The following is a 23,914-nucleotide window of genomic DNA, read 5'->3' on the forward strand; positions in this document are numbered from 1 at the left end:
GTACCTAATTCACTTTCTATTCTAACTTGAATTATTAAACTCAAAATTATCATTTTATATCTCTCAACCTTTATATTTCCTTAGTGAATTTCTTTTCTGAGTCTGGCAAACAAGGAAAACTCTAATGATCTAGTCTTCAGCTCCCTCAGAGACCCAAGAAGGAAATAATTTTTTAACTAAATAAGCAGGAAATGCAAGTAAATGATTTCCAAGAACTGTGAGAAATGGAGAAACAGCTGGCTGCCTGGACAGTCGCCCAGGGTTCCTCTGCAACATTGGGACATCCATCTTCAGCCTACAGAACAGGAGTATCTGACAGACTTTTCTGTGAAAAAGATGTTCTGAAGAGCTGTCCTGCCTTGTCTTGACAATGTCTGGCAGTCACTCTCTTGTGTCCTGATTGTCCAATTAGGACAGCATACTGTTAGCAGTCCAGGCAAGGGCATTTTCTTGCCCAGTGGCTGACTTTTGCCACAAGGAAAGTGAACTCCATGTGAAGTTTCTTCAATGCCCATTGTCTTCTCTGAAGTAGATTGGTGCTGCTAGGAGCAGACATGTCTCGTTGTCGTAAAACAGGAGAGAAGAGGGGGAAACCTAGCGGACACAGTGGTGACTCCAGCTGTGTGTAGCTCCGACCTATGCCAGTGGCTGTAAAGCCACAGTCAAGCTGCTTTTTTGTAAATTTGTACTCCAAAAGCTGGGTGCCAAATATAGCACATATTCTAATTGTTCTTAATAATAAAAAGGTGAAAGCTGAGAGATTGGAGAAGCAGAGCAGCCAGCCACTAGAGAGCCTTTTGCCTCTACCAATGCTCAGCCTGAAAGGGCGATCCTGCCCTCAGACTGCATCCTTGAATTGCATCCTCAGACTGCATCCTCGGAATGCATCCTTGGACTGCAACTGTCTCCACTAACCTCAGACTGCACCAGAGCTCCTGTCTCCTCCCATCTCATATTCCCTCTCTGCCCGGTCTTATCCCTTCCTGTCTCTACCTCCCTCCTAGTGCTGGGATTCAAGGCATGAGGTCCCAAATACTGGGATTAAAGAGGTGCATGCCACCACCACCTGGTGCCTAGTGGCTTAGCTCTGCACTCTGATCTTCAGGCAAGCTTTGTTAAAACACAAATTATCACTACAACTGTGTCTCTACCCACTGCTTTCTTCAGCTCTCTAACACTAATAAGTGATTCTCAACATTATTGTGTTAAAAAAAAAAAAGAATGTGGTCTTTGTTGTAGAATATTATTTCAACTATGTAAAGATGTGTTACATTTGTTTATATTGTGGGACTATTTAACTATGTAAAGGTGTGTTACATTTGTTTCTATTGTGGGACTATTTAACTATGTAAAGGTGTGTTACATTTGTTTCTATTGTGGGACTATTTAACTATGTAAAGGTGTGTTACATTTGTTTATATTGTGGACTATAACTATGTAAAGGTGTGTTACATTTGTTTATATTGTGGACTATTTAACTACATAAAGGTGTGTTACATTTGTTTATATTGTGGGACAATTTAACTATGTAAAGGTGTGTTACATTTGTTTATATTGTGGGACTATTTAACTATGTAAAGATGTGTTACATTTGTTTATATTGTGGGACTATTTAACTATGTAAAGGTGTGTTACATTTGTTTGTGTTGCATTTGTTTAACAATGTAAAGATGTATTACATTTGTTTGTATTGTGGACTATTTAACTATGTAAAGGTGTGTTACATTTGTTTGTGTTGCATTTGTTTAACAATGTAAAAATGTGTTGCGTTTACTTCACCTTGTCCGCCCAAGGCACCTGATTGGTCTAATAAAGAGCTGAACCGCTAATAGCGAGGCAGGAGAAAGGATAGGCAGGGTTAGCAGACAGAGAAAATAAATACAAGGAGAAATCTAGGCTCAGAAGATATAAGAACGAGAGAAGAAGAAGGAGACAAAGAGAGAGACACAGGGACAGGCAGTCAGGCAGCCACTAAGCCAGCCAGACATAGAGAAGCAGAGAAAGTAAAATTTGCAGAGGTTAGAAAGATAATAAGCACCGAGGCAAACGGTAGATAAAGAGAAACAGGGTAATTTAAGTTAAAAAAAAAAAAAGCTAGTCAGAAACATCCCAAGCCTAGGTCAAACATTCAAAACTAATAATAAGCCTCTGCATCATGATTTGGGAGCAGGTTGGTGACCCAAAAAGAAAAGGCCTGGTACATGTCTGTTTTCCCTTTTCTCGACTCAATCCTGGCTAACACAACATTGCTACCTGTATATTAAAGCTTTAAAACAAAAACATTAGATTTTTTTTTACACAAAATGGGCTGTTTCAGGGTCAGACCATTAAACAGATTTTTTTTCCCTACATAAACAGCCAATGGTACATTTTAAGGTCCCTGTTTCAAAATGCCTTAGCCCTCTTATTCCTGTCTAGCAAATGCTTGAACCCTCTCCAATCCTGAGACACTATACTAGCACCAGAGTAACCAGAGCCTATGCTTTTAATGTCTACTCAGCATACAATATCTCGTTTTACTAAATTGCGTTGTTAACTTAATTTCAAATCTCTGAATTTTATAAATATTAAAATGTGTCTATATATCCATTTATTTAATACATATGTGTTTATACATAGGAAATGAACACGGATATGAATTATTGTAGTGGAGGCTGCTGTGCTCCCAGTCCCCATCTTCATTCAGCACACAGCATGTTTCAAATGGTGAAACTGGGGCTGGAGGGATAGCCCGGTGGTTAAAAGCATCATTTCTAAAGGATCTGCGTTTCACACCCAGCACTCAGATGGTGGCTCGTAACTCTCTGTAACTCCAGTTCCAAGGGATCGGACACTCTCTTTCAGCCTCTGTAGGCACCAGGGAACACTACACACATGCAGACAAAACACCCAGACACATAAGATAAAAAATAAGAATGAAATGTTTGAAAGGATAGGGAAGGTGGGGGGTGAGAAGGATAACTACCACCAAGGATGTTTGGAAAGACTATACAGAAATCTATTACAGAGCCAGAGACCTCTGCAGGACTGGACACAAGTCAGGGACCTCTGTGGGAGCAGGACCAAGCCAGAGACATTTGTGGAACCAGACACAAGCCAGGGACCTCCATGGGAGCAGGCCCAAGCCAAGGACATCTGTGGGAACAGGCCTGAGCCAGTAACCTCAGCTGGAGCAGGCCCGAGGCAGCTATCTCCACAAGAGAAGGACTGAGCCAGTGATGTCTGCTGGTGCAGGCACAAGCCAGGGACATCTGCAGGAACAGGCCTGAGGCAGCGACCACCTCAGGAACAGGTACAAGGGAGCCACCACTGAGGGAGAAGGCCTGAGCCAGGGACTTCTGCTCGAGCAAGCCCAAGGCATCAACCTCAACAGAAACAGCCCCAAGCAAGTAACATCTGTGCAAGGAGACCCAAATGACCCCCAGGATTGAAGAGCGACCCCCAGGAGCACTGAGCAATCTCTGAGTGACCTCCAGGGCGACTGAAACCATGGCCCTGACTGCACCAAAGGGGCAACCATCTGATCCTTGGATTCACTGGCACTTGGAAGAGTGATCACCAAAGATAGGGTCCCAATGACACCAATCAGAGAAAAAGATGGGTAGACAAAGGTAAGAACACACTCAACACCACAAAGAGCAACATGACACCAACAGAAACTAGTAGCCCTACAACAGCAAGACTTGAAATCCCAAATACGGATGAGGCAAGAAAAAAATGACCTAAAAATTAATTTTAGGAGGATGCTTGTGGCCCTTAAAGAGGAAATTAAACATCCCCTCAAAGAAATAAAGGAAAAGACAAACAAAAAAAATTGGAAGAAATCAACAAATCCCTTAACAAAAACCAAAAAAAAAAAAAAAAAGCAATCAAACAGATGAAAGAAACTGATCAGGACATGAAAACTAAAATTGAGACAATAAAGAAAATGAAAAATGAGGAGATTATGGAAATTATGAGAAAATGATCAGGAGCCACAGAAGCGAGTATAAAAGAGAATAAATGCAGAATAAAAGAGACAGAAGAGAGAATCTCAAGTGCTGAAAATAGAGGAAATAATTGCCTAACACAAATAGACTAAATATCGTAGCTGATTATTATTTAAAACCTGTTTTGTTATATGTAATTTTACTATGTTAAAGTTAAAACCTTCCTTTTTATTTAGACAGAAAGGGGAAAATGATGTGGGATATCCTTCTGTATGTATGCTGCTTATATTGACTAATAAATAAAGCTGTTTTGCCAATGGCTTAGCAGTGTGAAGCCAGGCAGGAAAACCAAGCAGAGATACAGAAAAAGAAGGCAGAGTTGGGCCCTCTGCAAAGGCAGTAGGCACTCAACAGCCGAGCCATCTCTCTAGTCCCTCAAGGCTTACTTTTAAAATCTTTTCCCTGCTAGACTAAGAGTGAAAAAGGCCACATTAGAACGTGTTGCTTTCCTAGACACACAGAAAAACAGACAACCATACTTGTTAAAGACACATAAGGTGCCAGGTGCAGATGATGCATGCTTTTCACCCCAGCACTCAGGAGGCAGAGGCAGGTGGAACGCTGAGTTCAAGACCAGCCTGGTCTACAGAGTGTGTTCCAGGACAGCCGGGGGCCACACAAGGAAACCCTATCTTGAAAAACAAACAATAAAACAAAACAAGAGACACACAAGGTAAGAAGACAGACCTTAGGTGAGTACCAAGTCTACACAAAGGTACTAGATTTGCCGCTCTTCAGGAACTGGATGACATAAAGCAGTAGTTCAGTGCCTGGTGGGCACCTCCTGCGGCATGGGGTGTCTCCAGTGCCAACCCCCAGAACAGTCGCTTTCACCCTCTACCCATTTAGAGGTAGTTTTCGTGGATTTCTGGACAGATCTCACACACACACACGCACGCACACACACATGCACACGCACGCACGCGCACACATAGGAAAGCCTAGATTATCCAGGAGGTCATCCCGTTCTGCGTCTGGAGGATGGTAATCTTTTCCTGAGTGTCCTCTGCCTGGGACCCCAGCGCTGTGGTTTCCTTGGCCGTGACCTCTTCTGGTCCTCTGTAGGTGGTACTACCCAGCTCAACCGTGACCTGCTTCAGCCTCTGGTTCTTTGACTTCTGGGCCTGCGACAGCTTCTCTGTGGCCTGCTTCTCAGCCTGCAGCAGCGACTGAACTCCCAGGCCCCAGAGAATGGCCTGAATCCAGGCCGAAGCCCCTCATGTCTGCGCCGGCTAGTTATCAACTTTAAAGAAAAGGAAAACAAAGGGCTGTGTCGATGGCTGTGGCTTGGGGAGCCGGAAGGGTGAGTCGGCTCTGCTAAAGATGTCTGTCTTTCCAGTCAGGAAGTTAAGGTCATTTCAGGTGGTAAACATTTAAGATGCAGCAGTGTTCCCATATTTATAGAACCTTGTGGGATAGCAGGACCTGAACTCAGGTCATGTTCACCTTTTAAACCAAGCATTGACTTAAAACGTTTCGTATTTCAGTGAACTCCTCCCCAGGACTTTCGTTCCCTTCACCACCCGGAAGCCTCCACCGTCTCGAGTTCTGGAAATGCATCCCCTGCCTCATGCTCTTTAGAAGTGTAAGAGACATTTGATTAAGTACTGCATTTAAATTTGATAGGAGCCCCGTGGTGGCGGCGCACGCCTTGAACCCCCAACACTCGGAAGGCAGAGGCAGGTGGATCTCTATGAGTTTAGTTAGGTGCCAGCCTGGTCTACAGAGTGAGTTCCAGGACAGCCAGGGCTACACAGAAAAACCCTGTTTCCAAAAAACAAACAAACCAAAAGTCTGGTAGGACTTTATCTTGCCAAGTGAAACAAAGACAGAAACAGAACCTAAGAACCTTCAGGAGATGTGGCTGTTGCACTACTACCGGGGAGCATTGGGGAGTTAGGTTTACAGTTTAGCATTGATGTGTGGATCTGTTCTTAATAACTAGCTTGCCCACTAGACCGATAAGCAGTTCTGTAAATGCTGGTCAAACATGTTTTAGTGCAAATGACCCATTCTGACTTACCACTCTGCAGGAAAGGTCTCTAAATCCATATCTGCCTTGGTGTCTGACCCATGGCGTTATAATTTTTGTATATAAAGCTTCGCATGTCAAGTGTTACGGATGGCTCCGCAGTTAAGAGCACTGACTGCTCTCTCAGAGTGCCCAGCACACACGTGGTGGCAAAAAAAAAAATCCCTCTGTGGCTCCAGTTCCAAGGGATATGATGCCCTCTTCTGGTGTCTACAGGTATGGCATGAATTCGGGACACACGTACAGGCAGGTAAAACACCCATACACACAAAAATAACGAAATGCAATTTGGAAACGGAAAGCAACGGTTCACATACATCAAAGAGAAGGCGGGGAGAACCAGTGTTTCCTGTCCCCTATTCTGTTCCAGGCACAACACCTGGCCTGAAAGTTCCTCCCGACACAGTTAATTCTGCTCTCCTTGGTTCAGCATTTGGGCTTTTGTTCTAAGTTACGGTCAATTATTCTTCTGGCCCTCACCTCAAAGCCCCTTCAGGCTGTGACCTGTTTCAAAGTTGTCATTTTCATCCCAAGAACACACGATCACATAACACGGCTGCAGTCCTCCTAATAGGTAGGCCCTGTGACAATTGTTCTTGATGGCCGATTTAACAACGGCATTTAGGACGGGCAAGAAACAACCCCTGCGTGTTTCTATAAGGAAGAGTCTATGACTGGGCAAATTGAGTGCCCCCCTCAGTGTGAGCAGGCGCCACGGTGCACGGTTTCAGCATCCACTGAATCAGCACGGCACACAGTAGCTGGAAGGTTTGGGCTATTTTCAAACGGGTCCATTTTCCTTTTTTTTTTTAATTTCATTTTACATACCAACCACAGTTCTCCCACCTCTCCCCCCATCCCTGCCTCCCCTTCAGCCCACCCTCCATCCACTCCTTCCGACCAATAAGGCTCCCATGGGGAGTCAACAAAGTCTGGCACATTAAGTTGGGGCAGGATCAAGCCTCTGGCCTCTGCATTAGGCTGAGCATGGCATCCCACCATGGGGAATGGGTTCCAACCAGCCAGTTCATGACCAGGGATAAATCCTGGTCCTGCTGCCAGGAGTCCCTCAGACAGTCCAAACTTCGCCACCATCTCCCACATATGGAGGATCTAATTTGGTCCCATGGAGGCTCCACAGCTGTCGGTCTGTGTTCCTGAATTCCCACAAGTTTGGTTCAGCCGTCTCTGTGGATTTCTCCCTCATGACCTTGATCCCCCTTGCTCACATAGTCCCTCCTCCCTCTCTTTGATTGGATTCCCGGAGCTTGGCTGTGGATCTCTGCCTCTGGCTCTGTCAGTTACTGGACGCAGGCTCTATGATGATGGTTGGGGTATTCACCAATCTGATCACAAGCAAATGCCAGCTCCGGCACCCTCTCCACTATTGCAAGGAGTCTTAGCTGGGGGCATCCTTATGGATTGTCGGCATTTCCCTAGTATCAGGTTTCCCCCTAACCCCACAGTGGCTCCCTCTATTAAGATTCTCCTTTATTTCTCTCCCTCTCAGCCCCTCGATCACCCTGTCCTCTCGTGTTCTCATCCTCCATCCCCTTCCCTTTCCCACTCCTCCCACTTGCCCCGGTTTACCCAGGAGATCTCCTCTACTTCCCCTTCCCAGGGGAATCCATGTGTCCCTCCCAGGGTCCTCCTTGTCACCTAGCTTCTCTGGAGCTGTAGATTATAGTGTCTGGTTATCCTTTGCTTTACTCAAACAGGGACGTTTTCAACTCTCCCTTCTGATTCCTAACCCTCTCCCAGGTCATGAGATGAATCTGTATTGTATAGGTCTAGATATAGTGAATAACATATGTGCTCTCATTCTGCTTAAAACTCCCCTTTAAATAATGTGTGAATATATTAACTGTTGCAATGAAGTCCATTAGTATACTGGTTGTCTTTTGTCAACTTGACACAAACCGAGACATATATGAGAAGGAATCTTGGTTGAGACAATGCCTCTATTAGATTGTCCTCACAGGGGTGGGGGGGGGGCGGGTAGGGCCAGTCCTAGGCAAGCAATCCTTAGTTGTACAAGAAAGTAGGGCTGAGCAAGCCTGAGAAGCAAGCCAGCAAGAAGCGATCCTCAAAGGCCTCTGCTTTGGTTCCTTCCTCCATGTTCCTTCAGTTCCTGTGCTAATTTCACTAGAAACCCTAAGATAATTACTTCGTAAGGTAACTTGCTGCGGGAGCACCTTCCACTCTGTCAGCCAATAGCCGCTGAAATACCAGCCCACTGGGGCGTGGTATATTTCTCTTTAAAAGAAGAGCAGCAAGCCTCCGCTCCGGCTTGGTTCCGGCTCCGGTGCTTGGTTCCGGCTCCTGCTCCAGCGACTAGGCTCCTTTCCTGACGGTTTATGTGCATGTAAGTTTACCCCCCAAAATAAATGCCCCTTTAAAACATAACTGGTGTGGGATTGATTTGCCATTACAAAATGAACAGGATACAGGGCTTATACTGAGTTTCTTGGGAAGGGGTAGAACTTTTCAGGGTGTGGTGCAGGAGAATTGTCTGTATTCTGTCAATCATGTATTTTAATAAAACGCTGATTGGCCAGGCAGGAAGTATAGATGGGTCAACCAGACAGGAAGTAGAGGCAGGGCGAGGAGAACAGGAATATTCTGGGAAGCAGGAAGCTCCCTCCGCCATTCCTGCGCAGACCACCGAAGAGGCAGCATGTAACTTGCCCAGCTGAGAAAGGTACTGAGCCGTGTGGCTAACATAGATAATGATAATGGATTAATATAAGTAACAAGGACTAATAAGAAGCCTGACGTAATGGGCCAATCAGCTTTATAACTTATAGAGATCTCTGTGTGATTGATTTTCTCTGGGACTTGCCATCTGTGGGGTACCGGGCAGGAACAGATACCCAACAAGCCGGCCCCTCATGTTACAGTAACTCGATCACATGTCTGCGCACACGGGGGTGGGGCAGTGTTCACTCCGCAGGCAATGATGGAGACCAGAGGTTGCTGCCAGGTGTCTTCCTCAATCACCTCTCTACCTTATTCTTATATGATAGCGTCTCTTCTGAACCCCGAGTTTGTGCTCTGGGGCAGGCTAGCTGTCCAGCAATCTCCCAGGATCCACCTGCCTGCCCGCCCCCCACAGGTGCTGAGATTACGGACAGGTGACACTGTGCCTAGATTTCAAGTGAGGGCGGAGGATTTGAACTGGTTCTCCACGCTTGTTAGCAGGTGCGTTTCCCACTGAGACCCCTCCCTGGCCCCTAAAGATTAGTTTTAAAAGGTGAAGCTGTCAAACCCTGTACCTGGCAGTGCCAAAGTGGAGGGTCCAGGAGACCCCAGAGCCAGCAGGCTAGGCCAGCTAGCGGAATCTCCAGGTCTGGGTTCAAATGAGAGACCCTGGCTCAATATCTAAGGTAATCAAAGAAATCCTCTGGTATCAACCTCTTAGTTCCACATGTTCACATGTGCACTCTCTCACACACACACATACATACACACACATATATATACACACATATAAACATACACACACATATATACACACACAAACACATACACACACGCATACATACATACACACAAATGCATGCACACATACACACAAACACACATGCACACACATAGACATACATTCATACACATATAAACATGCACATACACACAAACACACAGATACACATACCCGCACACACAGACACACAAACACATACATATACACACCTGCACACACAAACACACAAACACACAAACACACACACCTGCACACACACCCGCATGCACACACTGATAAACGGAAAAATAATCATTTTAAAAGGTAATATGCTAAATTATCTCTAAAGTGAACCACTGGGTCTACACGTCTTCTACTTTAGTGATTTTTACAAGTGACAAAGAGCAGGACACCCCCATACTGTGCTTGCTTGCAGGATATCAAATGTCATGGATACTGGATTCCCAAGTCGAAAGCCATGGGATTGTTTGTCTTCCCTCCCTAAACTCATGTAAGGGGAGCTCCTTTCCAGTGCACTGTCCCGTAGTGCATAAAGTATGCGTGATTATAGGTATGCATATATCCATCGTCCTGATTCAGGCCCAGCCAAATTCAGTAGCTGGATGCAACAGCCTTGAAATCCATCCAACTCCACTCAAGTTCAAGTTCCCCTGATTTGGAACACATCGGACTTTCATTCTCTGGTAGAATCTTCTCTTTTCTTCTTGAGACAAGGTTTCTCTGTGTAGCCTTGGCTGTCCTGAAACTCACTCTGTAGACCAGGCTGGCCTTGAACTCACAGAGATCCCCCTGCCTCTGCCTCCTGAGTGCGGGGTTTAAAGGCCTGCGCCACCACCGCCTGGTGGTGGAACCTTTTCAAGATGGTTCGATAAGCTGTTTGGAAAGTGTCTAACTTCTGCAACACGAGAGTTAGAAGACTTGGTAATAACTGAAGAAGGAGCATTTGTGACACACACCTTAAGACAAACACAGTCTCAAAAATCAGGCTGGAGAGATGGCTCAGCGGTTAAGAGCATTGACTGCTCTTCCAGAGGTCCTGAGTTCAATTCCAAGCACCCACATGATGGCTCACAACCATCTGTAATGAGATCCGGTGCCCTCTTCTGGCCTGCAGGCACACATGTAGGCAGAGCACTGGACACTAAATAAATAAAGTTTAAAAAAAAAAGAAAGAAAAACATATTCTCAAAAATCAGCGGGAAGTACTCTGCCAGTTCTAACTGTGGTTTCAGTGAGAACTTGAAAAGAAGTTGATGACATCCAGAGACAAAGAGATACGGTCGGGATTTTCCATCCGGCAGATATCAACCATGATGATCCACCCCGTAGGAAAGTCCCTCCCTTTTTACAGAAATGAGAAAGAAATAAGATTTACTGACTAGCGTTGGAAGGGCCGCATGCAACATTTAAAAAGGAAAGCAAAAACAAAGCAACGAAATCCAAAATGTGACTTCATGTCTAGAATCTCCTATTTCTCTGCCACGGAATTGCCAGTGCACAGCTCGGAGGGCAATAGACTCCCAGGAAGCATGAAATCCCACAAGCTCATTGACAAGTTTATAGGATCAGTGCCCTTACAGCTCTCAAGGATGCACAGAATCACTGCTGAAGTAGGTCCTTAGAGCACCCCGGTAGACCATGGAGTTCTAACCCCTCAAACCCTGCTAAGCAAGGTTACACTGACCTAACCATTCTAGCACCCCTTTCCTGAAGCAATGGGGTACATCATTCCATCAGCAAACACTCAGTGTGGATCTAGGAAAGAAAACAACACTTTTCTAACATGAAACATATGGTCGTTATCAGACCTTCGAAACAGCAACCAAAACCCCAATTGGCTCCTTAACACCATCAAACAGGCATTGCTAAATCTTCCAATCATTTGTTAATTTATTTTTCAATGGGTTTACTCAGCTGTGATATGTCTTTCAAATCTCTCGCTCGCTCAGTCTCTTCCTCCCTCTCCCTCCCTCTCTTCCTCTCTCCTTTCTTTGTTTGCAGGCTGAACGACAATTGTAATGTCTCATGAAAATGATCACGACAATAGGTCAGGTCATTGAAGGATCCCCTGGAGAGCCATTTCAGTACAGTGGTGGGATGGTAAGCCAAGCTCATTTTTCAACTGAAGTTTGAGAGGGCTTTGTTCAAACTGCGATTTCTCAAAGCACTATCTAGCGTTTAATCAAAACTTTCACCTTATTAAACTATCATGAAAATGTCTTGAGATCATTTCCACGACTACGGTATCCTTTCCCCTCAAAAGGAAGATTTAATCATCGAGAATATCTTTAGGGAGCCGCAGAGATGTCTCACTGGTTTCGAGAACTGCCTGCTCTTCAGAAGAACCAGGTTTGATTCTCAGCACCCACCTTGCAGCTAACAACCATCTATAATTCCAGTTCCAAGGAAAGCCAATGCCTCTGTGGGCATCAGGCACTAACATAGTGCACATACATGGTGAACATACACATACATACCTGCAGGGAAAACATCCACACACATACAGTAACATAAATAATTTAAAAAAAAGAATGTCTTTAAAGACAGAATAGCTTCAGATCTATACTGACAGTTGACTCTGATGTAAAATAATTTCTCATAGCAAAAATCCTTAACCTAATTGGCATACAAACAGACACATGGATCAATGGAATTGACTCAGAGGCATTAATCTACACACCTATGAACACCTGATTTTTGACAAAGAAGTCAAAACCATACAATGGGAAAAAGAAAGCATCTTCAGCAGATGGTGCTGGCATACTGGAAGTCAACATGGAGAAGAATGCAAATGAGATCCATATCTATCGCCATGCACAAAACTCAAGTCCAAGAGGATCAAAGACCTCACATAAATCCAGCCACACTGAACTTCAAAGTGGGAAGCAGCCTTGAACACATGGACACAGGAGACCACTTCCCAACCATAACCCCAGTATCACAGACCCTGAGAGCAACAATGAATAAATGAGACCTCTTGAAACTGAGAAGCTTCTGTAAGGCAAAGGACATGGCAAATAAGACAAAATGGCAGCCTACAGAATGGGAAAAGATCTTCACCAACCCCACATCTGACAGAGGGCTGATCTCCAACATATATATATATATATATATATATATATATATATATATATATATATATATATATATAAACTCACTCAACAAATTAGGCATCAAAATACCAAATAATCCAATTTAAAAATGGGGTACAGATCTAAACAGAGAATTCTCAACAGAAGAATCTCAAATGATCAAAAGACACTTAAGAAAATGCTCCTCATAACTGGATTCTAGCCATAATTAAAGGACATTGAACCTATAAATAGTGATCCTAGAGAAGCTAAATAAGGTGAACCCAAAGAAAATCATATAGTTATCCTCCTGGATATTGGAAGTAGACAAGATTGCCAGGCAAAACTTGGTTGCACGGGGGTGAGGGGAAGGGGATGTAAGCGGAGATAGGTAGAGAGAAGGGAGAAGGGGAGGATTCAGGAGAGCTTGGGGGAATGGGATGTGTGGGATGGAGGAAGGGTGGATATGAGAGCAGGGAAGTAAATACCTTAATTAAGGGAGCCATTTTAGGGTTTGCAAGAGACTTGTCTCTAGAGGGGTTCCCAGGTCCAAGGAGAGGTCCCCAGATTGTTCCTTGGGCAGCAGAGGAGAGGGTGCCTGAACTGGCCTTGTCCCATAGCCACACTGATGAATATCTTGCATATCACCATAGAACCTTCATCTGGCGATGGATGGAGATAGAGACAGAGACCCACACTGGAGCACTGGACTTAGCTCCCAAGGTTCAAATGAGGAGCAGAAGGAGGGAGAACGTGAGCAAGGAAGTCAGGATCACAAGGGTTGTGTCCACCCACTGAGACGGTGGTACTGATCTAATGGGAGCTCACCAAGGCCAGCTGGACTGGGAGTGATGGAGCATGTGATCAAACCGGACACTCTGAACGTGGCTGGCAATGAAGGCTGACTGAGAAGCCAAGGACAATGGCACTGGGTTTTTATTCTACTGCATGGACTGACTTTGTGGGAGCCTGGTTTGTTCGGATGCTCACCTTTATAGACCTGTATGGAGGGGGGAGGACCTTGGACTTCCCACGGGGCAGGGAACCCTGACTGCTCTTAGGACTAGAAAGGGAGGGGAAGTTGGGGAGGGGGAGGGAGAAGGGAGGCGGGAAGGAGGTGGAAATTTTTAATTAATTAATTAATTAATTAAAAGAAAATGCTCAACATCCTTACCTCTGAGGGAAATGCAAATCAAAAAATGGGAGGGGTAACTGTAGTTGGTATGTAAAATGAAAAAAAAAGATTTAAATAAATTTTTTTTAAATCCTTAGCGTAACAATAGACTCAGAGAGACCGAGTGGTGGTGATACACACCCTTGTTCCAGCACTTAGAAGGCAGAGGCAGGCGGATCTCTGAGTTTGTGACCAGCCTGGTCTACAGAGCAAGTTGTAGGACAGCCAGGAGAAAAGAAACAACAACAAAAAAAAACCAGAGAAATTTTAAATTACTTACCAAATGTGGTAATACTTGATATTCTTGGCATGTAAGGCAATAAACTTTGCTTTTTAGCATTGTGTTACATTGCGGTTTTTTTAAACGATGTTTAAACATATGTTCATTTTAGCAAGTTTCCATGAATCTTTGTGAATGTTTGCCACACAGCTATCACGGTTCCTCACTGGCTCGGAATGCTGGGTAGTCTTTCACAAAGTCTGTATATATAAACTATTATATTGCAGAATATTATTTTAACTATGTCACGCTTGATAGAGCCAGTGCCTGAGGGAACAGAATTCCCACCTTTCTGTGGTCCCTGCAACCCAACTGCGGCTGGTAGCTGCAAGAATTGCAACCGCTGGTTAGGTCGGCAATTGCTTCAGGGGCAGCCACTGTATTTAATGTAAAACAACACTACTATTTTAAAATTCGTTCTGAAAAGGGTATGAGCCTTTTGTTCTTGCAACTATAAGGAGATTCAACATCACGACCACTAAATTCATTCTGTGTGACCATCCACAGAGGTTAAGTAACACTTTAAGACCTCATGTGGAGCCCAGGCAGCCTCAGGGACTCATGGGTAGGATACAACTAAGGATGACCTGAGGAATATAAGACGTCTATCAGGACATCTATATATGTGGAAGGGTGTCTGAAGAAAGAGCTGAGGGGACTTGAGGTAGGGATGGGGCCAGGGTCCTGCATTTATGCGATACCAGAAATCCAAAGGTGGTTGAGGCCAGAGTGTTTCATGGCTCAGGATTTCTGTCTGTGAGTCCAGGTGACAAGCATTACCCTCAAAATGGCCAAGCTTAAATTTTTTTTAATATTTATTTATTTATTGTGTATACGATATTCTTTCTGTGTGTATGCCTGAAGGCCAGAAGAGGGCACCAGACCTCATTACAGATGGCTGTGAGCCACCATGTGGTTGCTGGGAATTGAACTCGGGACCTTTGGAAGAGCAGGCAATGCTCTTAACCACTGAGCCATCTCTCCAGCCCCCAAGCTTAAATTTTAAAAAAAAAAAAAATGTTTTTTTTTAAAAAAAAAAAGATAATGAAAACGTACTAGATTCTGGGAAGGCTGAAGATGGGATGGGAGAAGGTTCCCGATTGACTAGGATGCCATTGAATATGAGGAATAACGTCTAACGTTCTCTACAGAACAGGAGAAGGATGGCAGACAACAGCCAATGAAATGTTTCACAAATAGCTAGAAGACAGGCTATCAAATGTCCCTGCACAAAAAGATGGTAAGCAGCCAAAGTGGCCGATACCCAGGTATCCTCATGTGACCGTCAGGCACTACGCTCGTGAGTGGAGCTGCCGCATTCTGTCCCACAAACACATACAATTAGCACGACCATGGCTAGAGCCCTGGCCCCGTGGTGAAGGGTGCTCCCTGCCAAACCTACCAACTCGGGTTTGATCTCCAGAATCCACACAATGGACATAACCAACACCCCCACAAGTTGTCCTCTGACCTCCACACATGCGCTGTGGCACGTGTGTGTATGTCCGATCCAACGGTTTTAGTTTCAATAAATGATTTTTTAATGCAATGGAAACAGATTGTGTCACGTGCCATCCGTTTCCCCTCGGTCGTCTAGATCAACCACCCCTCTAACACTGTTATTCCTCCCTTCTTAGCCTATTGGCTAGCGAGCATCAGAAACCCAAGGTTTGCACAGTAGGCAGACTTCCTGAAAAGATGTCCCAAGGCAGCGCTTTCCAGGAAGAGGTAAGTCGCTCTGGGACTCTGGGTGTAGCTCGGTGGTGGAGCGCGCAGTTAGGGTCAGAGACCCTGGGTTCTGCCCCCTAGTACCATAAACAACAAAGTGAAATAAATGGCCCAATGATTATTTTAGACACTTTAAATCAATTTTCCTCGAGTTTTGGATTCTGTCACTGTCCCTTAAAAATATAAAATAAAGAGGGTCTGGAGAAGGGCGTGTTTGGAAGTGCCATGTCGGGCCGAGAAGGTGGCAAAAAGAAGCCCCTGAAACAGCCCAAGAAGCAGGCCGGGGAAATGGACGAGGAAGATACGGCTTTCCAGCAGAAACAAAAAGAGGAACAGAAGAAACTCGAGGAGCTAAAAGCCAAGGCCGCGGGGAAGGGACACCTGGCCACAGGTGGAATTAAGAAATCTGGCAAAAAGTAAGTTGTTCCTCATATCTGAGATGATGGTGACCCTCTTCCATTCCTATTTAAACATCTGGATTCCCTGCCATAACATCTTTGCCATCTACAGCTAGAACGAAGTGTTATCCTGGAGCCTGTTAAACATCTGGATTCCCTACTACAACATCATTGCCACCTATAGTTAGAATGAAGTGTTATCCTGGAGCCTGTTGTACATTGTAATAAACTTTTGTAAAAAAAAAAAATAATAATAATAATAAAATAAATAATACAAATGGCTCAAAAAAATATATATAAAATAAAATAAACATTAAGTGGCTGGGCGTTCGACATGTAAATGTATTTGTGGCTGTCTGGCCCATTCATGCTGCTATACACAAGTACCACTGGCTGGGTTTTATTTAATAAACTATAGAGCTTGATTCTTTTTCTTTGTTTTGGAGGTTGGGCAGTCAGTCCAACAGCAAGGTGATCATGGTCCTGGGTCTGGTGACGGCTGTCCGTAGATTCCAACATGGTAGCTGGTAGCTGCACCCTGCACCCCCAGCAGAAACAGCAGAGGGCAGAGGCCCAAGGCCTTTGAGCTCCTGGCGTGCTGGCTGGCACACATGGCACAACTACCCAAAGGCCTTGACTGTAACACTCTTAACACTGGGATTATACTGAACCTGACTTTTGAAGAGGGCACAGATATTTAAACTGCACCTGTGACAAACTGACAATCTTATCAGACCCATTTTTAATCAAAAACATGTTTCTGTACTTACGCAGGTCACTCTAACTCTCAAATTTGGATTTGCATTTTAAAAAAATTGCTACACACACACAATGACAGTGAAAGCAAAGATGGTGGGCCGCAACAGTACCATCGCCGCGGGCGTGTGCGGTGCCCTCTTCATCGGCTCCTGCATCTACTTCAATCGGCAAAAGGCGAAGCAACCCCAACTTCAAGAACAGGCTGCGAGAACGAAGAAAGAAACAGAAGCTTGCTTAGGAGAGAGCTGTGCTTTCAAAGTTAACTGCCTTAGAAGACGCTGAAGCTGTTCAGAGATTGTTCCCTGAAGAGATTCAGCTTGGTGAAGAGTTATTAGCACAAGGCCGTTACGAGAACGGTGTAGACCACTTGACAAATGCAATCGCTGTGTGTGGACAGCCTCAGCAGCTGCTGCAAGCGTTACCGCAGACTCTTCCACCACCAGGGTTCCAGAAGCTTCTGACCAAGCTTCCAGCCATTAGTCAAGAAGTGTTAGTGCTCAGAGCTTGGCTGAAGATGATGTGGAATGAGCCAGATAGCAACACTATAAAATCTGTTAAAAATGATTTAACCTTTAGCTTGGAAGCTGCTCGGCCCTGGGGGAATAAGGGCGAATGTGCCTGTCATGAACTGTCCCACACTGACGTCGACCAAAGCGAATGTGTGCTTCGAGTAGATCCATTGTCTGTTCTATTTATTTTTCCCAGTGAAAAGTATTTTGGTAGGACTTTTCATTTTATAAATACACTGAGTTAACCAAAATACCATGAATTTCGTTTATTCTGATGACATGGAATTCAAATGTAAATACAGTAAGGAGAGTATTACTGAGATTAAAAACGCCTGGTGGTGAATTTTGAAAGATTGGAAGAGAGTATGAAGGGTAGTTGAATAATGCCCCTTTCTAAAGACTAGTACATTTTACTGTAAGTCCTAAAGTTGGATAGGAACATGTGTTTGCAGAGACTGTTAAAAAAATAGTTTCAAGCATCTCTTTTTGGCTTAAGACATAAACAATGGCATAAATAAATTGTAACACTTAATACTTGTAAGAGTCAATGCAGCAAGCAGCCCTACACATTTCTGGAGATGGTGAAAGTCGGTGATAATCTCAGACCTATCATTTTCTCTTGAAAGACTATATCCTGAGATCCTTTCATTTTAGAAAAAGCCGCAGGCACCAGGATGCTACTTTATTGCCGGACTCTTCATTCTGAGAAACACTGGAGTGGCTGGCACCAAAAAGGAGAAATGACGTGTTCACACAGAGAGGAAAGTCACTGAGTGCCGGCCTCAGGTGGGGGCTGTAGAAACCCACAGCACCCGGGCAGCAGCTCTCTCCTCGCTTCCCTCCCTCCCAGCCTCTCGCTCAGGCTGCCGCCCTCTCCCACTTGTTCACGGATCTGCACACTTGTTCACGGATCTGCACACTTGTGCAAAGACCCATGCACACCATCCTCATTCTTTCAAGTGTGTCGGCTTCTGTCTCTGAGCTTCAGGAGAAACCAAAAGGGTGCAAACGAATGACTAGGTACTAACTGCAGAACAGAGTAAAAAGTGAGGGGCGTAAGGGGCCTTTTAAGACTGGCATTAACCCTGGAATTTCCACAATCCATGGGACCCACCAGTACTTTAGGATTATGGGTCTGTTGAGTGACTGTCTCCAAGCCAAGCAACCACCCACCATCTTGGGGAGTTCAACGGTGCCCCTTTGCAAAAGAATTATCCCAGCTGGATTTGTGGGGTGCAGAGGGTCACAAGACCCTCACCTAAGCTCACCTAAGCATCCAGTCTCTCCCTGCCACAACTTTACCTTAATTCCTGCAGCCTCTGGGAGGACTAGATTCTATAACCCAGGGAGAAGGCGTGGAGGCTCTTTGAGTGTGGTCAGCCAGGGCAGGAGTGTCCAAGCCCTGTAAGTAATTCCTCACCTGGGCTCTGTAGAAAACCCAATTCACCACTGGCTTTCCACAGTTAACTTTGGAAACAACGCTCAGTGTGTTGGTGCGACCTAGGGAGGAAGGGTAGATGTTGCTCCGTTTCCTTGTGGGGAGGAATTTCAGCAGCATGGGGGTTCGGGGAGGTCATTAGGTCATGAGGATGAAGACTTCACAAATAAGAGTGGTGTCCGCTCACATTTTCCCTCATAGGAGCACACGATGAAGGAAGATGACAACCCTCGCTACACAGTGAGCCCACTAACACTGTCATCTTAGACCCCATGGCCACCAGAACAGAAAAAAAAAAATATCCCGGCCCTTAGAAGGTCCATGGCACCCTCTGATAGCACCCAAAATGACTAAGATGGAAATTAAAAGCATAAATGATTAGGAAAAAAAGTACATCAGCAAAACCAACTCAATGAAAAGGTAAGCTAGATGATCTATAACTGGAATTAGGCCGCCAAAAGACAAAACTGCAACAATTAGAACTTAATTTGCATTCAATTCTAGAATCAGGCAAGATGGCATTGCATGAGCTAGAATAGGGGGTCCTCTGTGCTGCGTGGGGGTGGATGCTGCTTACACAGTAAAAGCTAAAGAGAGCTGAAGTACCATGCAGGCTTCATGCAGGTTTGACGCTGTCTTGCACCTTCAAGAGTGCTCTAGGCTGCCCAATAGTGTTCGGGGACAGAAGCACAGGACAATGTGGAGTTAACTAACCTTAGGCGATCTTTCCTGTGGAAAACTTAAAGTAAAGGGAACATCTTTGTCATAATACAAATGACAGTTAATAATGTCTTAGCCTGGATTCCAAGTGGCACGGCCAGGTCTGTCTGTCCTGAAGCCACAGGGAAGGAAGTGAGTCTCCCGGGACGAACTGGCAGGAGCCAGACCTGAGGCCTGCAGCCCTGGTAGAAATGGGACCATCTTAGAACTGGCCGGTTTGAGGAGATCTTTAACCGAGAGATGGAACCTGTTGAGCCGCCTCTGTGCTGGGATAATCCGAGACGGCGTGCCAAGGCTTCCAAAACCATGCACTGCCCAATCACAAGGCCTCATAGTCGGACTCTTGAGGCCCCTGTGGGCCAGGCGGAGCTTCTAGCTGATGCAGGGGCATTCCTGGCACTCAGAAGAAACTTACAGAAGAGCACTGGGTGGGGAGAGGCCCAGGGCGGCAGCGAGGTCCCAGTTAGTGAGGAAACACCCTCATTTTTAGAAAGTCATCATGGTCCCCCTGGGATTAGTCAAGCAACTATCAGCTCTGTGCTCCAGATAACAAGGAAAAGGTGACGGTGTGGGGACAACTACGCAGTCTTGAAGGATGCTTAAAAGAAATCCCACACTAGCTCAGAATCTAGAAATAGACAGTTATTTATTTAGGGGTAGACTCACAAATCAGAATCCTCTGCTGGACCGGAGATTAGAAACCGAATTCTGCAGCGGGATAAGAGAGGCAGGACGCATGCGCTACATCAGCATAGATAGTATAAGGAGCCACGCCCCAGTGGGCGGGTAACCACTGGCTGTAAGACTTCCTACAGCACAGTCCGGCGTGAGTGGGCATCTCTCTCTCCACAATGCCCTTCCGTGAGTCATTTAAGTTCTCAGCTCCTTAATGTTTCCATTTAAACAATGAGGGCAAACTCACTCTGCAAGTTTCTTCAAGTTACGAGAGATACGGAGGGCTCGTACTTACTTATGGGGCCGGCACATGTTCTTAGGGAACTATCATGTACCCAGGGAACCGTCTGCCTCTCATGAAGGAGACAGCCAGGTAGCCTGTGCAGCCATCAGGGCACAACTCACGGGCCTGAAGATGTGAGCGTTAGGGTTTCACCGCTGATAGTCATTGCAAGATAACCAACCACAATAACAACATCTGGTTTTAATTAGGGGGTCTATCCTTATGTCCTTTGAATCAGCTCAAGATTTTCCCTCTACCAAACAATCCAAAGCTTTATACTAAATTTACAGTTTCTAAATGGGTTGGAAATGTCCATTGTTTAAAACAAAACGCCATTGGCCAGGGCTCAGCTTGGAACCGGCTGAGCCCTTCCGTTAAGTGCAGACTCCAGGCAGTCACCTTGGGAAAGTTCTTGAGACATCTGACCTTTGTGGCCCCAGTTACTTACCGCACAGCAAAGCCTTGATAGAAAATACTGACACAGCTCATAGCTAGTGGAGTGCTGAGCACTGTGTCTTTAATCCCAGCACTCGGGAGGCGGAGGCAGGCAGATCTCTGGGTTCAAGGCCAGCCCTAGCTACAATGTGAGTTCCAGGACAGCCAGAGCTGTTACACAGAGAAACCCTGACTCAGACAACAAAACAAAACAGAAACAGAAACCATCCCATCAAGCACCTTTATAGTTAGTCGCTGTCCTTTATCTAATGATGTCTTGAGAGAGTATTACAAATAAAATGACGAGGATATGTAGTATACAGACTTTTTGTTGTTGTTTTTCGGTTTTTGTCTTTCGAGACAGGGTTTCTCTGGGTAGCCCTGACTGTCCTGTAACTCTGTAGCCCCGGCTGGCTTCCAACTCAAGAGCTCCACCTGCCTCTGCCTCCCGAGTGCCGGGATTAATTTAAAGGCATGTGCCACCATTGCCCGGCTCAGACTTTACTTTTTAGAAAAGAAATAAATGTTGCTTTTTAGAAAACTTTTTAAAAACTTGTAAATTTAACCAACGTGAGGAGGAGTCCTTTCTCTTATCCTCAACACTCGGTCTTTGCCCGCCTACTGGGGGAAAGGTCAACTTGTTTCCATTGGCTTTTCTTCAGGAACTTATTGTTTGAGTTAAGACCATACCACCACTGCCCCTGGCATCCACACAGCTGAAGAGTCTGGAATGTTCAGGTGGAGGTTCCATCTCAAACCCCCTCCGCTGGGAGTTGCCTCAGCCCAGACTCCACCCTCGAGAAAGCCCACCAAATGATGACCACTCCCCAGAGATGCTCAAGACCACGCCCACAGGGTATTTAAACTGCCCCCCCCCCCAGAGCACATACAGGTGGTTTTTCTGTTCTTCCTTCCCTGGTTCCTCTCTGCCAGGCTGGACAGCCATCCAGTAGCGTTGGTATCCATTAGACCTGGGCTTTTTCGAATATGGTTTGATTTGGTCTGATTCGGATTATTTTGTTGGCGGAGAGGCTTATGGGGTACAGGAACTTTTCACTTACTATCGAAGCATCTTTTTTAGAAGTGACTGTGGCCTAACTCTGCAGGGCATGGGAAGGAATGCACTAATTATGGAAAGGCAGGGCATGTCACTAGGATGAAAACAGCAGTCTCTCCATGCATAATTCAGAAGACAATCTCACCCACTTTTCAATGATGTAACAATGTTTGGTTTCATTGAACATTTTATCATTTCCGTTTTGCAAATTAATTACCAGCCTACTCCTGAGAAAAAGAAATAGAGAAATCACCCAATACGCTCCAGTGAATTCATTAGTCTTCTGCATAGGTGGTTTAAGGACCCATTTCTTAAAACTCTTCTCAGCCCAGTAGAGTGTGGTGGCGCACACCTTTAACCCCAGCACTCAGCAGCCAGAGGCAGGTGGATCTCTGTGAGTTTGAGGCCAGCCTGAGCTACATAGTGAAACCCTGTCCCAAACAGCCTCCCAAAACAATTCAAAAATGTTCTTTTCAGCCAAGCGACAGGCTACCTTCCTGTAATCCAAGCATTCAGGAGGCAGAGCAAGGAGCTGTCTGGCTGGGAGTACAGAAGCTGGTCTGGGCTATACACACAAGCTAGCCTGGGCTACAGGGTAAGGCTCTTCCTCAAATAGCAAAACCTCTTATGCTGGCATCCAACTAACATTTTTTAACATTGGCTGGATACACAAAGGTCTGGGCACGCGGAACACAGAGCCTGCTGTTTAGCAGGCTCCCACACCGCTGTAGAGATGGCATAGTACGCCCTGTATGATGTGAGTTCACAACAAAGGCCCGGAAGGAAAACAGAGCAGGTTGGGGCTAGCCAGCGGCGGGGGCAGGGCGGTACTTAGGACAAAGGAGACAGGAACACTGCTTCGGATGATGGCATTAGAGCGGAAATACGAATAGAAGTAAGTGTGTCCTACACAGACACCTGGGGATGGAATGTCACAGCCAGGAGGGCGCGAAGAGCTAGGGCCTGAGAGAACTCACGGGTGGCTTGAGAGCAAAAAAGGCCACCTCAGAGTGAGGATGAGGAAGAGAAGGAGGAGGAGGAGGAGGAGAAGGAGGAGGAGGAGGAGGAGGAGGAGGAGGAGGAGGAGGAGGAGGAGGAATACACCAAGGGGGAAGGCAGAAACCAGACCGCCAGGGGCCAGGAAAGCCATTTTGAAAATCTTCGATTTTGTCCAGAATGACTGGAAGCCCCGGGGAAGACTGAAGACAGGGAGGAGCATGAGGTGGCCTGCCTTTCTTTCGAGGGGATCACTTCGGCTGTCACGCAGGGAGCAGATTCAGCGTATTGACGTGATGTATTCTTCTCCGTGTCTTCCTGGCATCTCCTTTACTGCTCCGGCAAGGACCCTCTTAGAGACGCTGAGTCTTTCGGCACCAATGGCAAGGATGCGATCCGTCACGTGTCCCACCAAAGCTGCACGCGCCTTCCAGCCGTCGCTTCCAACGTTATTGTAAAGCTCAGCCGTCCGTGAAATGTGAAACGCTGAGGTTGAAAATTGCTTCCAGCTGTTCCTGAAGATAGGCGCGCGGGGAAGCGAACCCTGGAGGCGAACAGCTGCGGCGAGTCTGAACAAGGCGTCTTTTAAGAGCGCAGAGGCACCGAAGAAGATTGTGCGAAACTCTAAGGTTCCGAAGAAGACTGTGCGGAAACTCTAAGGGCTGTGGGACGGAGGTAAAGAAACGGGCGCTGGGATAGTGCAAGCTTCTGCACTTTAAAGGTGATTCTGTGTGCCATCAGCAGGCGAAAGCCCGGGGCGAGAGTGTTCCGTATGGATTCTAGTGGCTGATGTCAGTGACTCAAGGTCCCTCACCATCTTAACCACTTCAGCAGTGTTGGGTACAGGTTCCATCTCATGGAGTATCTTAAGTTCAATCAAAAAGTA

General features: G+C 45.7%; 2 pseudogenes; both read left to right on the top strand.

Moving 5' to 3' along the window:
* The first annotated feature begins 15,983 nt into the window (after nucleotides 1-15,983).
* LOC148117701 (translation machinery-associated protein 7 pseudogene) lies at nucleotides 15,984-16,286 on the top strand (annotated as a pseudogene).
* A 719-nt stretch (nucleotides 16,287-17,005) lies between these two features.
* On the top strand, nucleotides 17,006-17,675 carry LOC148117702 (mitochondrial import receptor subunit TOM20 homolog pseudogene; annotated as a pseudogene).
* The last annotated feature ends 6,239 nt before the right edge of the window (nucleotides 17,676-23,914 follow it).

The sequence above is a fragment of the Myodes glareolus genome, chromosome 27, assembly GCF_982192425.1.
Source record: "Myodes glareolus chromosome 27, mMyoGla1.1, whole genome shotgun sequence".
NCBI lineage: Eukaryota > Metazoa > Chordata > Mammalia > Rodentia > Cricetidae > Myodes > Myodes glareolus.